This window comes from Leptonychotes weddellii, chromosome 14 (assembly GCF_054177405.1).
Source record: "Leptonychotes weddellii isolate Sample4059 chromosome 14, ASM5417740v2, whole genome shotgun sequence".
In the NCBI taxonomy this organism is placed as follows: domain Eukaryota; kingdom Metazoa; phylum Chordata; class Mammalia; order Carnivora; family Phocidae; genus Leptonychotes; species Leptonychotes weddellii.
Window position 1 is genome coordinate 57,943,853 of NC_138382.1, and position 16,118 is coordinate 57,959,970.

At 45.9% G+C, this 16,118-nt stretch overlaps 1 long non-coding RNA gene across 2 annotated transcripts in view; it reads right to left on the reverse strand.

Moving 5' to 3' along the window:
* The window catches only part of LOC145717090 (uncharacterized), a 418,260-nt gene that overhangs the window by 7,743 nt on the left and 394,399 nt on the right, over positions 1–16,118 (reverse strand). The window contains exons 6-8 of one of the 2 annotated variants that reach the window (XR_014140107.1): positions 14,253–14,767; positions 9,616–9,712; positions 4,812–5,695 (exon numbers count right to left, since the gene is read on the reverse strand). This is a non-coding gene — a long non-coding RNA (uncharacterized LOC145717090). Of the gene's footprint in view, positions 1–4,811; positions 5,696–9,615; positions 9,713–14,252; positions 14,768–16,118 lie in introns of those variants that run through there. The other variant, XR_014140106.1, reaches the window with a different exon arrangement.

The following is a 16,118-nucleotide window of genomic DNA, read 5'->3' on the forward strand; positions in this document are numbered from 1 at the left end:
GGTGGTGGGTATTGAGGAGGGCACATTCTGCATGGAGCACTGGGTGTTGTGCACGAACAATGAATCATGGAACACTTCATCTAGAACTAATGATGTATGGGGATTAACATAAGAATAAAAAAAAATAATAAAAAAAAAAAAGAAAACTTTCAGTCACAACTTCTCCAGAAAGGGAGTCTTCCCCCACCATTTACAGCTGAAGTGAAGACCTCTCTTGTTTGCAATATTTAATAATCTATCTGCCCTCATTAGATTGTGAATTCCCTGAAACTCAAGACTGGCCCTTAGTCATCTTTGTGTCCCCTGCATCTGGTATAAAATAAATATTTAAAGGTTTTCTTTCAGTTGGATTTGGCACCAGGTGAATTCATATTTTGATGGATCAACTATCTATACCCTCTCCTCCATAACAGGGTTATCAGGGAATATTGGAATAGCTGTAGTTGGCTGGTTGATATTTATTTGCCAAGGGTAGCAAGAAAATAAAGTAGAAAAATGGATACTGGATTTGGGGTGCCTATCCTTTGTGGACCCTTGACCTTTGAAGGCCCTAAAACACTGGCTAGAGGAAAAGGGAGCTGATTTGAGGGTGCTTCAAGGAAGTCATTGCTCATTTCAAGCTTGTCCTGTGCTACCACTTTCCATGGTGCATGCACCATGGAGCATACCAAACACACATACCAATGATGTATTCTCAGAAAGCAATGAGTTGGGGCCTTAGGATTGGAAACTATCTTCTAGTTCTGTGTTGTTCCTTGGGCAACACTTTGGGCAAGCCTCTGGCTCCTCTGACTTTGGGGTTAATTATGGCTCTTTCATAGATTTATTGTGGGGGTGGGCCTTAAAAACTTGGACTGGGCCTTTAAGCCGAGGAAAGACAATGAAAATATTTAAGGTAGAAAATGAGTTTGATAAGTTGGTAGTAGCAAGATCAGACACCTTGAAAGGCTGTTTACCTAAGAGAAGTAAAAACACATGTTCCCAAAAGACTTGTAAAAGAATGTTTTCAGTGGCTTTATTCATAGAGGCACAGAACTGGAAACAACCTAAATGTCCATCAACAGGAGAATGGACAAACTGTGGTATCTTCATACAATGGGATACTACTCAGCAGTAACAAGCTACTGATGTATGAAACAGCAAGGATTAATCTTGAAAACACGTTGGGTGAAAGAAACCAGACAAAAAGAAGGAGATATACTGTAAGATTCCATTTATATGAAATTGAAGGTCATAAGTTGAATCTTTGGTGAAAGATCTGGGACAGTGGTTGTCTCTGGGGCTAGAGATGGGGATTGACTGGTAGAAATGAGGAAATACTCCAGGTAATGTTCTGATTCTTAATTGATGTGTTTATTTTGTGAGTCTGTATTTGTTAAGACTCATCTAATTATATACTTAAGATCTGTGCAGTTCAATTTATGTTTGTCAATTAAAAAAGAATCCTGAGAAGAGTTGTATAGATTTACTTTCAGCCAGATTTGGAAGCCTATGGCATGGGGAATTCAGGCCTGGAGAGTCATTGTGGCCCCAGAAGCAATTTCTCTGCAACCTAGAAATGTCAAGGGAAGTTTCTAAGAAGAGGAGACATTTGGGATGAGTTATGAAATATAGATAGGAATCTACCAGATGGACCAGGGATTAGAGTTTATTTCAGGAAGAGGGAAAGGAAGAGCCAGGCTACGGATCGAAAAGAATTGGAAGTATCTGAACCTTGCAGGTGGGAGGATGTAGTAGGACAGCGGGTCAGCGCAGGAGGTGGAAGATAAGGCCACAAAGGCAGCTTGGGTGACTGAAGGGATGGCAGTCTCAGCTGCACAACAGGGCAGAGGAACACGCAGGACCATATCTCTGAAGAGAAGTCTGCAGACAGAAATTGGGGAGAGTGGTCAGTGTAAAAGGAATAGTTAAAACATTTGGGAATGGATGAGCTGACGCAGACAGAAAAACACAGTATGTGTAGCGTGAAGATGCATTAGGCTTGTGCTCATATCAACAAGAATAAAGCGGTGGCTTGACTGTCAGCTGAGCGGGTCTTTGGCCTTGACTCAGCCTCTGAGAATGGACGTGAAGTTGGCTTTGGGTGCAGACTGATGGAAAGAGAGATCATTCTTTCTTCCATGAAATGTGTAGGGAAAACAAACGCGGTGGCCTTTCTTTCCGAGCTGTGTGATATGGCTTTGGTTCAGGGGCTCTCCCATGATGGAACCTTGTATACTGCATTATTCCGGCTGAATGGACTGAGACCATGTCTCAGCTCATGAGGAAAGAAGTCCCAGGAAAAGAATAGCATCCTAAGAGGACCAGACTTTATGTTGCCTGGTGCCTCCTGATGCCTCTTACCTAACCTCTCTGCTCCTCAATTTTTCATTTGTAAGAAGAGAATACTACTACCACAGGGTTGTTATGAGGATCCAGTGAGTTATATTTATAAAGAACCCAGAATGGTTCTTGGCACAGGATGAATGCTATATAAATGGCTTTTCATATATACATGTAAATTGTTAAATAAAAAGCAGGGTTCTCAATGAAAAGAGCTATAAAAAAGAACTTCCCAGTGTTCTGGTGGTTAACGGGTAGAAGAAAATTTCCAAAGGAAGAACAAATTAAATTTTAAAATTAATTCATAATGTGGAATAATTTTAGATTTATATGAAAGTTACAAAGTACAGAGAGTTCCTCATTAAAATAATGTTTTTATATCCATGCCCAGTACTAACCAGGAACAAAATGCGAGACTAGGCTTAGGGGTGGGGGTGGAGTGGGGAAGGAAAGGAAACCATACAGTAACCACTCATCTAATCCCTAATACCTGTTGGGGAGAAAAGCCGAGTTTATGTTGATGCATTCATTCAGGAACCGCTGAGAGCCTACTAGATGGTCAGCACTGTGACAGGTGCTGAGGAGTCAGTGATAAATTCTCTCATCCATCAAAGAGTACTGAGCACCTGCTGTGTTCCTGGAACTGTACTAGGCACTAGGGATGCCACCGTGAAACTCACTGTCTATGTGGGTTGTTATTATAAGAAACACAGAAAGAGAGATGCAGGTCAAGCAGTTTGTGAGCTTCAAGGACAGAGGGTCCTGTCTAATTGGGAGGAGGCTTCACGGACAGGGTAGTCTTCAGGAGATTGAGATGGATAATTGGAAAGCCTCACCTCCCTCCAATAAGGACTTCTGGAAATATATATACAGCTTTTAAAAGGCTTGAAACCTTGTACCTGAACCTGAACTTTTGGTGATATTATGCTATTGGGAGTAAAGGGATCAAATAAATCAGTTTATTTCTTATCACCCGTGTTCCAGAAAGAGGTAGGGGTTGGGTGGGAGGGAGGGAGAGAGTTGGGTGCAGGGGTGGTGAGAGAGAAGAGAGAGGGACATGGGGGGAGAGAGAGAAGAGAGAAAGGAAATTAAACTCTCTCTTCCCTTTAGGGAGAAGCAATGTCTGAAGGATTTCTGGAAGCCTGGTCCAGGCCTTAAACGTTCTGTAGCTCAAATCATCTATGGCTGCTGATTTCCAAGTTCTCCCTGCAAGAACAGGGACTTGTTCCTTAAAATGACCCAAAGAATGTCACAATGTACTCAAATCAGAAACCACTTTATTTTTAGTTACTTTCTCCCCTTCCTCCTGTGAGTGACTTCTTGTATCAGAGGAAGGCAGCACATAAACCCTGTGGCCAGCTGACCTTGTGTCCCTGGAGAGTGGATGCCTACAGCAAGGAGAAGGGTGGGCTCCTCTCTGTGATGCTCTGCCCCTTCCCTGCCCTCCACTATTATCTGCTATTGCTCATTTCTCCAGATGCTATGAACTTTCACAGGGCAGAGACGATGTCTGAGTAGCCTCTGCATCCTAGCACATGCCTGACCCAGGGCAGGTACTCAAATCCTCAGAAATAATTGACCAAAAGGACAGAAGAAGCTTCACATTCTGCCAGAATTGTGACATGAGCCTTGGATTGTGTTGCTTCTATAAATACTTTCAGGGCACATGTTATTCCGGGGCAGACTCATCATGGAAAACAAAGACTCAATGGGCTTTCTGAGTCTCTCTAGTTCACTGAGATTTCTCAACACCTTACCAGTGCCCACTATGTCTGGGACTAAATTTGTCATCTTCAACCCATTTTCCTAAACCTGCTTTTATTATTATTTTTTAAAATATGGCACTACCTTCCTCTCAGAGACTCAAATTTAAAAACTGAGAGATTTTCAAATTTTCTTTTCTTTCGCTCCTCAAGTGAATTGTTACTGACTCTGTGAATTCTGCCACTTCAATATTTCTCTAAAATGCCCAAGCCCTCATCATCTAGCTGAGAATAATCTCCATGCCCTTGTTGAGTGTCCTGACTCCAGAAGCTTTCAGAGCAGTCCTACTAACGTGCACGATAGACTATGCCTCACTCTAGCTTAACCCCCCCTTGAGGGTGATCCCTGGCCTTTCATTCAGGTCCAGGATTCAAAATCTGCATGCTCCTGAACACAACTCACAACTTCTTCATACCACTTTGCCCCATCGTCCCCATCCTCAAACTACTTGTCTATCATAACAAACTTCTTTTTGTTTCTTTTTTTTTTTTTTAAATATTTTATTTATTTATTTGAGAGAGAGAGAGAGCATGAGAGGGGGGAGGGTCAGAGGGAGAAGCAGACTCCCCGCTGAGCAGGGAGCCCAATGCCGGACTCGATCCTGGGACTCCAGGATCATGACCTGAGCTGAGAGCAGTTGCTTAACCAACTGAGCCACCCAGGTGCCCCCTTCTTTTTGTTTCTTAAAAACACCAGCCTCTTTCTTTTTTTCTTTTTCGTTTTTTTCTTATTTTTAGAGATTTTATTTATTTATTTGACAGAGAGAGACACAGTGAGAGAGGGAACACAAGCAGGGGGAGCAGGAGAGGGAGAAGCAGGCTTCCCGCCGAGCAGGGAGCCTGATGCGGGCTCAATCTCAGGACCCCGGGATCATGACCTGAGCCGAAGGGCGACGCTTAACGACTGAGCCACCCAGGTGCCCCACACCAGCCTCTTTCTTACTCTGTGCTGGTTGAATCTTCTCAAAACTCTGGGGAGGGGGAGTAAGATTTGGCAAATCAGCTCCTTCTGCTGGCCCCACCACTGCTGCTTCAGCTGACATGGAAAAACACCAAACCAGGTAAACCCACTGCCATTGAAATAAGTACCATTGAGATCATTGTGGTGTAAACCATGTGAGCTCAGTACAGTCAGAGATTTTGCATCTCTCTGAAACAGAAAAAAAGAAAAAGAAAAAGAAAAAAGAAAGGAAGAGAGAAAGGAAAGGAAAGGAAAGAAAGGAAAGGGAAGGAAAAAGAAAATCTGCAAGTTAACTTCAGCCCCTACAGAATTTAAAATAGCCCAGTCAGTAGAAAGCCAACCAAAGCTGAAAGCCCAGAACTGCACTGGAAGAACATCCAGTACGATCTAATGCCTATTTCCAAGTCACAGTTAATTTGTAGGACACCATGGGCCTTACAATATGATGTGCTTCCCATCACTAAATATCATATGCCTAAATACTTCTTTCCTGTAAACTATCATTATATCCTTCAAGTAGAACCTAGGAAGAAGGGACACAAGGAACAAAGATGATCCTGCCAGGATCATCTCAGGCTCGACTGGAGGCGGTCCACACACCCCAAGGCAGGCAGATGTTTAGTGGGGTATGGAGCCCAGCTCGCTGAACCTAGAAAGAAACGCAGCGTGGTCAGGATCCTCTCTAAATGACCCGAAGGTGCTTGTTTTTGGCCCTGTTGTGAGACATTAACCAGGTTGGTATCCAATCTGGAGTCTTATTCTTATATTTCTTAAATTCTTATTTGAACTGGTTTTAACATCTTATTAATTAAGGAGTTGAATGAAATCTTTGACACTGTTTTTTATTTGTAGGAAAGTCATGCTTTTAGCTTTTTGAAAATTATACTTTAACCATGTTCTTGACACGCATGCTCCTGGAAGTGGGAATGAGTTTACATGTCAGATTTATCTGGCCCACCCTTACCTTGTGTCTTCCCTTGGTAGAAACTTCTGTGCCTGCCCACACCAAAATTATCACTGTCCCCTCTGCTCTCATCCCCCTGTAAATATAACCTATATGAGAACACAATTACTTTGCACTATGGGTATTTACCTGTGGGCCCTGCCCCCCATCCCTGTCCACAAGACTATTAGCCTTTTCAAGACAAGAACTAAGGTTTTTTCATCAAATACCCCCTCAAGTTTCTATAGACCCAAAAAGTCATTCGGATTTTAGAATGAATTATGGATGAACTGATAATGGATGAATGAACGAATAAGTGAAGTGGGCATGGCACTTGGAATGAAGATAAATAAAATCAGTTGTCTTGCTGGAGAGACAAGTTTGCATGCAGATAACCAATCCAAAGCTCAGTTAGATATATGTAGGTCTTAGTTTTAATTTCAAATCCACACATGCTTGCAGTTCCTTTGGCCTGGTGTCAGGAAAGCTATTTGTCCCGTTGTTGTGTAGCTGTGTATTTTTCTTTTTATGGGAATGGCTATTTGATGATAATTGTTTGAATAATTCCAACTAGTCAGTTCTGTACACGGGATTTGGAAATACTGAGCTATATTCTTTGGAAAGGGGTACATTATTATTTAAAATGCACTGTAGGCCAAATATCATTACTAACATACCTCACAAGAAACCAGATGTGGCCAAGGTTTACTTCACTTCATTTAAGAGTCACCATAAAATTTTATTTTGTCCAATGTTTTTTGGGTAGAATTTTAGTATTTGTTGTAATGGGATTGTCTTATTATACTAATTATTACCTGGATTCTCAGGACACTTTCTCTGTGTTCCCAACTGGGGCTAGGGACTCCTCACTTTGATCCCACAGTTTCTCTTTGTGTTCTGCCTCTCCTATTTGCCTGATCTGGAGTCTCTGGGTGGTAGGAACCATGTTCCACTCATCGCTGATCCCTAGCTCCCAACACAGGGCCTGGTACTAAGTAGGTATTCAGTGACGGTTGGTTGTCTGAACAGGATAAGAGCAAAGAGCATGGGCTCTGGGTCAAAACTCACTTTGGCTAATGACCATTTTCAAACAAGGATAGAGTATCATGACTCCCATACAGGTAGAAACTAGACATGTGCTCAAAATTTCATTTCACTCACTAATCAATGAGGGAACCAGGCGGGTGTTAAAACCAGGAGAATCCAAAGAACTGGCACATACCTAGGTGAGGAATATTGAAATGAATGTGCAAATAGAGGCAAAACCAGCTTCTTTCATAGTGAGGGGAAAAGTCACCTTGAAGGTCTGTGAATAGGACAGGATTTACATGTCTATAAACAAGGATTATTTTGCATTGCTATCAGCTATCTACAATTTCCAGAGTTGTAAAATAGCTCCCATAGAATCAGTCAGTTCACCGGGAAATGTGTCTTCTAGACAATACCGAGTTTCCCATTAAAGCATAAAATTTCTCCTGCAGTTCAAACCTCGCCTGTGCTGACAGGTCCTGAGGGAAGGGCATTCACAAACACCTGGATACCGGAAGCCTGTGCTTCCGTAATGGGAGGGAAGTCCCTAGAAAGAAGAGTGCAGAGTAGGCAGTAGCCAGATAAAATACATCTGGAAGGCAAAGGTAAAGAGTATAGATTTAATCTAAAACTTTTAAAATTGTACAACCATGCAAAAAAAAAAAATATTTTAAGCACTCCGCCCCAATTTGTACATCTTTATTTATTTATTCATAACTTAAGCATGTATGTTATAATATCTGAATACTTCTACAAACACAAGTTCGGTCACTTATTGGCTGTGTGACCGCAGGCAAGTTACTGCACATAGCTGTGCCTCAGTTTCCCTGTCTCTAAAAGATGATGGTGACCCGGCTGCTGTGATGAGGGTATATAGTAAATACAGTGGGGCTCAGCGAAGTGAGTGCTCAGTAAATGTTAGCTCCAAGTATAAACCACTCACAAGATAGAGATAGAACAGTAAGTGCTGACATTTGTCTTTCTGTACTTGGTGGATCAGCTCGAGCACCCACAGGGTATGTGCACCCCATTCGAGAGGTTATACATAGGAGGTTGATAAGGTCTGGGGGTTGTGGAGGTGGAGGACCAGAGGCAGGGAGGCCAGAGAAGGGGCAGTATTATAGCACAGCAGGGAGATGACGTGGGCTTGGGTTGGGCACCCGCGGGGAGAAGTGAGGTTGGCTCATTGAGGACAATGGTGGAGGCCCTTGTCCCATAACCTTTGGACATGGACTTGGTAGGGATGCCAGAAGGAAAACAGGGAGAAGATTCTTGATGGGGGAGGCAGATGGTGCCTAGAAGAAGCTTTGGGGTTGGGAAAGACAAACAGGAGGTGCAGAAAAAGGCCAGAGCAGGAGGCTTGAGGGGCAGTGGGTTCATCTCTGATCATTCCAACTGCTTTAGAAGATACTAGCAGCTCATGCTGCCTCCCGCTTGCATTAGTATTTATGACTGAGACCATAATGGTATAAAAGGGAGCTGATTTTGCTACTCCAAAATATGTCTCTCTGACATAGTATTGTTTTGAGCTAAAGGCAATTAAAACCCAGCAGATTCAGGAAAAGTTCTTTTCCTCCCCATCAACTGCCTAAATTTGCATTGGGAAGGGAGCCTGTGCCAGGAAGAGAGTTATTACCAGAGATAACCTCTTTTACCTAAGAAACTTATCTGCACAACAGGGCAGCTTTGTTTTCCAGACATCTCTCCCTTCCTGTGAATGGCCTTCCTCCCCTTTGACCCCAGACCAGTACCCCTTTCCTTGGCTTAGGATGTTCTGTAAGCCTCAGTTACCTGGCTGCTCTTTGGGGTCTCATGTTTTTGTGGGGCTCCTGTACATATGAAATTTGTTTGTCTCCTGTTAATCTGTCTTATGCCAATTTGATTATTGGACCAGCCGAAAGAACCCAGAAGAGCATAAGGAAAAATGTTCTGCCCCTTCAGGACCGTGGTGCTGTTATTTCTAGGCCTGCTACTCTGCACAGATGTAATCTTTGTTGCTTTATAGACAGTAGTTTCTTCAGTTAGTCTTCCCAGTAAATCTTTGAGGGTTATTACTCTCATGCCCCTTGTACAGGTGAGAGGACAGAGGTTAAGTGGCTTGAGCTGAAATGACAAGCTTGTATAAGCACCTCAGTATAACCCCAAAGAGCATGTGCTTTTTCTTCTGGACCCCACTGTCTCCTGCTAAAGCTTAGAAAACAGTGCACCCTCTTTATGTCCTGGTTATCCCAGTTCTCAGTGTCCTTTCAGGGAAGAGCTTTTCCCCAAACCCTGGGGAACCTATGTCTAAGGAACAGGTCACCTCAGCACTTGCTTGCCAGGCAGTCCCTCCTGTGCATCCCCACCTGCACCAAGGAAGCAGAGAGGAATGGGGAGAAGCCCAGGCTATGAAAGGAAGCCTCTTGTGGCTCAAGAGACCGTCAAGTATCCCCTACAAAGGCCTAGCCTGCAGAGGTTGTAGTGGAATAAGTCAAGGTGGCAGGCTGGTAGAACCTGATCTTTTAAGAAGATTCAAGCCCAGAAGGACCAACTGAGACTCTCCAGGTACCTCTGGCCATTGTAAAGGACGGGAGTCATAGGCCTCCGGGGACCCTCACCGGAAAAGGCCTGGGTCTGTGTTTGATGTCCTGCCCTCCACTCCATGTCCATTAATTGTAGAGTCTTCCTGCTTCCAAAGGACTGGAGAAAATCTACCTGGAAAGAGATAAGTTACAGATGAAGGTAGGGCACACATTTAAAATATGCTTGACCATTTTAAACTGCATCAGATGGTCTAACTAGGAATGAATGAGGGGAATCTCTGGGACCTACTTTAAGAGGTCCAAATGATTTCTAAAGTGAGTGGCTCACCTTCCTATGACCTTAGCAGGTTGCAGGGCAATTTCCCACTCATTTTTGGTAAATGAATATTTAACACGTGGAAAGCCTACGTAAATTGTGCTTCTAAAATGCTTACATGCTTCCTTATTGGCACTTACGTTCTTCCTTGTAAAAGGCACTCAAGGTTTGTTGAATGAATGAATGAATGAATGAATGACAAAGTGAGTCTTTTTTTTTCCGCCTTTAGTACCAAAGGTCAGTGTAAGCCAAGCCCTTGACTGAATCATCACAAACTCCTGGAATCACTCATAAACATGCAGTCTTACCGTAGATTACACGCTTGCCGGAAACAGATCCCAGGTAATTCTGTGGAAACTATTTCATGCAAGCATGGCAGGTTCTTTTCCTGGGTTTTCCTGGGTTCTTAACTGAAGACAGTTAGGGTTTTGCCCATACATTAAGTTCTATTCTGGATCACGACTGTGATGATGGCGCCAGGGATCACCCCACTCACTAGGTCGTGCAGAATTTAAAACCCTTTTACAAACTTGTCTCACGTACATGGCATAGATTAGCCTCTCCGCAGCCTTTCTGATGAACATGGTGTGGATTCAGACATAGCGATGCCGAGGTTCAGAGATGTCTCAAAGGCTCACCAGCCTTTGTCCTTGGACCAAGAGCAGCCCGGGGGACCCCTACACCACAGCAGGAGCGGCTTCTCTTTAAGGGGATATTGTTTTTTCTGTTCTCTAAAGAGGCTGCACAAGCTCATTTGAGGTTACAGAGAACTCAGCTTCCCGATTTAGGGGAAAAGGGAGCGGTGGAGCAGGTCTCCTGTGAAATGCAAATCAATACTTGGATTTTTCGTAGAGTTCTCCTCCTCCGCCTCCAAGCTAGGCACATGGCATTCTGGCAAGTTCAAAATATTTTATATTCGGACTAATTCATTTGAAACAGCACAAAAAAAAAAAAAAGAGAGAGAGAGAGAGAGAGAGAAAGCACAACTAAATCCAAGTGTTGCAAACTCCTTTAGCAAATAATTGTGAAATAGCATTGACTTTGCCAGTTCCTGTTTTCATTTTCCATAAATCTATTCTGGTATCATTTTATTCCCTTGAAGTAGATGTAGCAAGTTCTCAGTAATATCAAATAAGACAACAAAGAGATCCTCAAAACCCCTGCTCTTTATTAAATAACAACAACAAAACTCTGACTCTGTGTTAAACTCAGAAAAATTACCTTCTCAGGGAAAATTCAGCGAGTTTTATGAGAGCTACAAAACTGCTTGAAAATGGCCCCAAGCCAGTGTTGACCAGTCTGCAGGGAGTAGGAATGATAAACTGGAGCAGCTCAGGTGACACCAGGTCCCAGGGACGTAGTGTTTGTGCGGCACTTCCAGGGGTCCGGGCAGTGGGGTGGGGTGGGTCCCTCTGCCACTGCCCCGCTGTGGGAGGGAGCCCAGCTCAGTGACTTCGCTCCTCGGAGCCCCACGGTCTTGTCTGTGAGGGGAGGTGATGATCCTGGTCTCAGGAGGGTTGCCAAGAAGTCCCCAGGGCGGGGAGGGGCCTCTGGCGAGTAAGAGTCAGAAAATGGCTGCGCTCGGTCATCGTTGTCAAGGTGGAAGAGAGAAGGGGTGAAGAAATAGAAACCAAAGCTTTGCTCTTGGGAGGTGTGAAGCGGGGGAGTTTGAACAAACGGGAGGGAAATCCTATCAGAAGCAGATTGCTATGTAAGCCAGATACCCTGCTATCTAAGTGAGGCTTTTGGAATAAAAATCTGACACCAAAATTCTTTCTGTGTGCTACTCATAGCCCTGCTGAGCCGAACAAATGGAAAGCATTTACCTTTCACCAGCTCTCCCCCGTGCTGGCTTTTGATGAGGCAGTCAGTTCAGGCGTCAGAACGGGCTGGAGGCAGCCCTGGCTGCAGAGATCCGATTTGTAGTCTCTTCCTGGCCTGTGTCTTCCCTAGTGCAGGCCCACCTCACCAGGCCTTCCTGCCCCTCCTTCGGTCCCTTGCTAAGTGGAAAGGCACCTGGCGATGGCCGGTCTGAGTAGGGAGACGCTGCCATCCACCTGTCACGCTCTTCCTTGTCGTGCTGGCTTTTTTTGCACTATCAAAAATCAAAGGGGGATCAAAATGTCACCCTGGGGTTATTCTTTTTGCTGGCCTCATTGGAGCTCCAAAAACCCACTAGAACAATGAGTGTAGGTCAGGCAAGCATTTGATGTCCAGAAAAGACAGTGTGGACTGGAACATCGTGTCTCAGCAGATTGCCTCTCCTGCAGAGCTCTGAGCAGTCCCAGAAAATTGTCTCAGCTGGCCAGGATCACAAAATGAGAATCATGCGATTTTTTTCTCTTCCTCTCAAAGCTGGGTCCCATGGCTGTGCTTCTTGCTCCTGGCACCCCAGTATCACACTCATCTCCCTATTCCCTTGTAATTCTTGGTTCTGTGTTCCTGTCAGCCACCACCCCCCGGCACCATGCGCTCCTTGAGGGAGGGCCTGTGTATCTTGACTCACTGGGATATCCATGGGCTCACATGGCATCTGGCACCAGTTGGTGTCCAGCATACATTCCTGGGATGAATGACTTGAAATGAATGCTGTATTCTGGTTTACAGCTTTTTATCCCAGGACTTCGGGGCCTCAGTAACCTTTGAAAAGGCCCCATTAAGCTCTTTCTAGAGGACCATAAAAGCTTGTCTCATGGGGCGCCTGGGTGGCTCAGTCGTTAAGCGTCTGCCTTCGGCTCAGGTTGTGATCCCAGGGTCCCGGATCGAGCCCCGCATCGGGCTCCCTGCTCTGCGGGAGGCCTGCTTCTCCCTGTCCCACTCCCCCCTGCTTGTGTTCCCTCTCTCGCTGTGTCTCTCTGGGTCAAATAAATAAAATCTTTAAAAAAAAAAAAAAAGCTTGTCTCATAAAAGGTTGAGCTTTTGGCTTAGTCCACTTGTGAAGACATAGCATATGGAGCAGGCCTGGAAAGCCATTGGAAATCTGGTCTCTTTGTGTCACCTGATGAATGCATGGACACGGAAAGGGCAAGAACTTGCATCTGTGCAAGGAGGTGGCAGGTTCAGCATGGAACCTTTAACAGCCTGTTCAGTTGACAAGGGCTGTGCCCACACCCTGGGAGGCAGTGTGGCATAGTGCTCGAGAGTGCAAACTCCAGGCTGCCGAGTTTAAATCTTGGCTTTGTTTGCTTGTCAGCTGAGCAATCTTGGGGACGTCATTAAACCTGCCTGTGCCTCAGCTTTCTTGTCTGCAAAATGGGGAACGACACTCGTCCCTACCTCTTAAAACACCCTGAAGAATTAAATGAGTTAATATCTCTAAAGCACTTAGCAGTTTTAGAAGCAGGACCTGGCACATAAGAGACCCTATTAAATGTTTATTAAAATTATTATTATGTGCTATAATAATCCCAATTCCATAGCCGCTTCTGGGCCCTATTCTGTGCCAGGAGCAGCATGTGAATGGGAGATTCCAGATGAACAAGTCATGGCTTTGGCTCCCAAGCTGCTTGCAAAATCTTTTAATGGGGACATCGTGAAGGAAGGATGGAGCTGACCCAGCCTGGGGCTTGGAGAGGAGAAGGCCAAGGGCAAACATCAAAGCTGTAGCTATCCACATTCTACGGGTGGGAAGAGGGACCTGTTGCCACCTGCGATGGATTGTATTTTCTAAGGATGGAAGGAGCAATGCTTTCCATTCCCATGCTTTTCTAGAACCTTACCACTTTCCCATCAAGATGTGGACTCTAATTCCCCTCTCCTTGAGTCTGGGCAGAAAGAACAGAATGCTGCAGAAGTGATGCTCAGTGACTTCTGATGCCAGGTCATGAATGGTGTGGGGCTGGAGAGTGAGATGGGCTTCCATCTTGGAAGCTGGGACATTTGCCTTTGGAGTCCTTAGATGACACTTGAGAGATGTGCGGCTACCATGCTATGGGGAAGCCCAGGCCGCAAGGACAGGACATGTGCAGGCTCTCTGGCGGATAACACGGGCTGAGGGCCTTGCCGACAACCAGACATGTGAGTGAAGATGCTTCCAGATGATGCCGGTTCCTCGATGCTGAGTCACCCCCAGCCTTTAAATTTTCCCATTTCAGTCTTCAGACATGGGGGAGCAGAGTCAAGCCTGTTCCCTCTCCCAAATCCCTGACCCACAAAATCTGTGACTATACTGACATGGTTATTTTAAGCCCCTGCGTGTTGGAGTGATTTGTTATGCGGCAGCAATAAGCCGAGGGCAATAAGCCAACAGCTCCCGGGGAAGTCATCACCGGCACCACCGGCAGAGAGGGCCCTGTGGTCGGCCCTTCCTCCTCTCAGCTCTTCCGAGCAGGAACGGATGGCCAGGGCCGGGGCAGATGGAAGTGCTAGCTGAATGCTGGGGCAGTGGTAGACCCACCTGGAGGGATGGAAGTCCCTTGGAAGCAAGAGAGGAGCTCTTCATCCGGCTGGCAAGATGGTTCCCACATTTTCTCGATCAATTGGTATTCATCTTACTATCTGCTGTTTGCCCCGAACTCTATATTTCATGGCTATTATTTTGTCCAGTCCTCATGATCAGGGTGGGAAGTAGTTCGTCAGCCTCATCACAGAGCTCCAGAAACTGAGGCTGGGGGACCAGCCCGGGAGCACATGTATCCAGTCAGTGGTGAGGACTTAACACCTGTGTCCTCTGAGTCCACACTGAGGTCTCTAGTTATTGTGCTCTGAAAAGGATCCCGGCTCTGGAGCAAAAAAAAAAAAAAAAAAAAAATGATGTCTGTTTGTTCCAAGGTCATCAGGAGAGTGCTCGTGAAAGATGTGATGGTTCTTTCTTGCGGCTTTTCGGGCCATTCCCACGTGCTGGAATTCACCACTGCATCTGTACCAGGGAGTCCGTTTTCTGTTCTGAGTGGTGGCTTTGTGTGGTTCTTCCTAGGAATGAGATAAGATCAGTGATTATTGTAATGATCGGCCACTTTTTGTGGTGCAAATACTCCACAGCTGTCTCTGAGCCACCAAACTGACATCGCTGACCGTGGAGTTGAGAAGGGAGGTGCATATTCTACTCTTCTGGGCCGGTACTAGCCAACTCCAGCAATGGGTGAAGCCAGTGCAATTACAGAGTTTCTGGAATGGTTTGTTTTCCCCAAAACAATCAAATGCCCTCCACTCAGAATTTTCAAGTTATCAAAGACAGCGAGCAAAGACACAGTGCTGCGTTCCCCAAGTCAGAAGGGTGGGCCTGTTTCTGAGCACCACTTCTATAAAGGGGTACCATTCTGGAGTGGTGGCCAGTCATCAGCTCCAGGGAACCCCTTGCCTCTTGCACCAGTAACCCAACCCCAGTGACACAGGTACCAACTCCCGAGGACTCGGTGTGGCATGATCATCCCGTGTGCATTGGGGTTAGGGTGGAGGACAGCAGTGCAAGGCTGGGTGGTAGCAGGAGACAAGCCCTGGAAAGGATCCCCACAAACCTCAACCTTGCTCCATAAGTCAGTCATGGCAGTCCCCTTGGCGCCCACCCTTCTGGGACTGTGAATAAAACCTTGAAGGGAACAAAGGGTCCCCGGGGTGTGAGTCTCTTAAGGGGTAAGGATGTGCAGCCTTTCTTCTCTTACTGCCTATCTCCCCAGTGCCTCCATCCCCCTCTCCCCTAGATGCCTGGTAGCAGCATTATCTTTCTACTCCTGTGGAAGAGCAGATGGAAAGAGGTGGGTGGGAGGGACCTCAAAGGGGAGCTCTGATCTGGATGGAAGTAGAGATCTGAGGGGTATTGGTGCACAGAGAGCAGGTTGAGGTGCCCACCGTGAGGGTGGATAGCTGGTGGGCATTTGCCCACACTCTAGGCGCCAGCCGCTAGCATGGAGCAGGTAGAGGCAGTTAGAATGAACATAGGGTCTTTGATCTGGCTCCTGCCCTCCTCCCTCCCAACCTCCCCCCACTTCCGCAGACAAAGCAGATTTCCCGCAGTCGCTTCAACACCCGGCCATTCCCACTTTCCCTAAATCTACCAACCCTCACTCTGCCCTGCCCTCGTAACTCCTGCTTACATTTGAGACCCAGCTGGGTTTCCCCTCCTGGAAGACCCTTTCCAGCCACACCCCACCCTGCACCACAATGCAGTCTGAGCTGGAAATGCAGACCCCTGATCCTGGCCCCGGAGCTGCATGGCCCGTGGAGGCCTTCACCAGCTCTACCCCCATTTCCTCATCTGCAAAACTAGGGGCTGGATAAGCACTGCACTTATTCCAGAGTTCTGGGGAAGTCTGTGCTTCCAGGG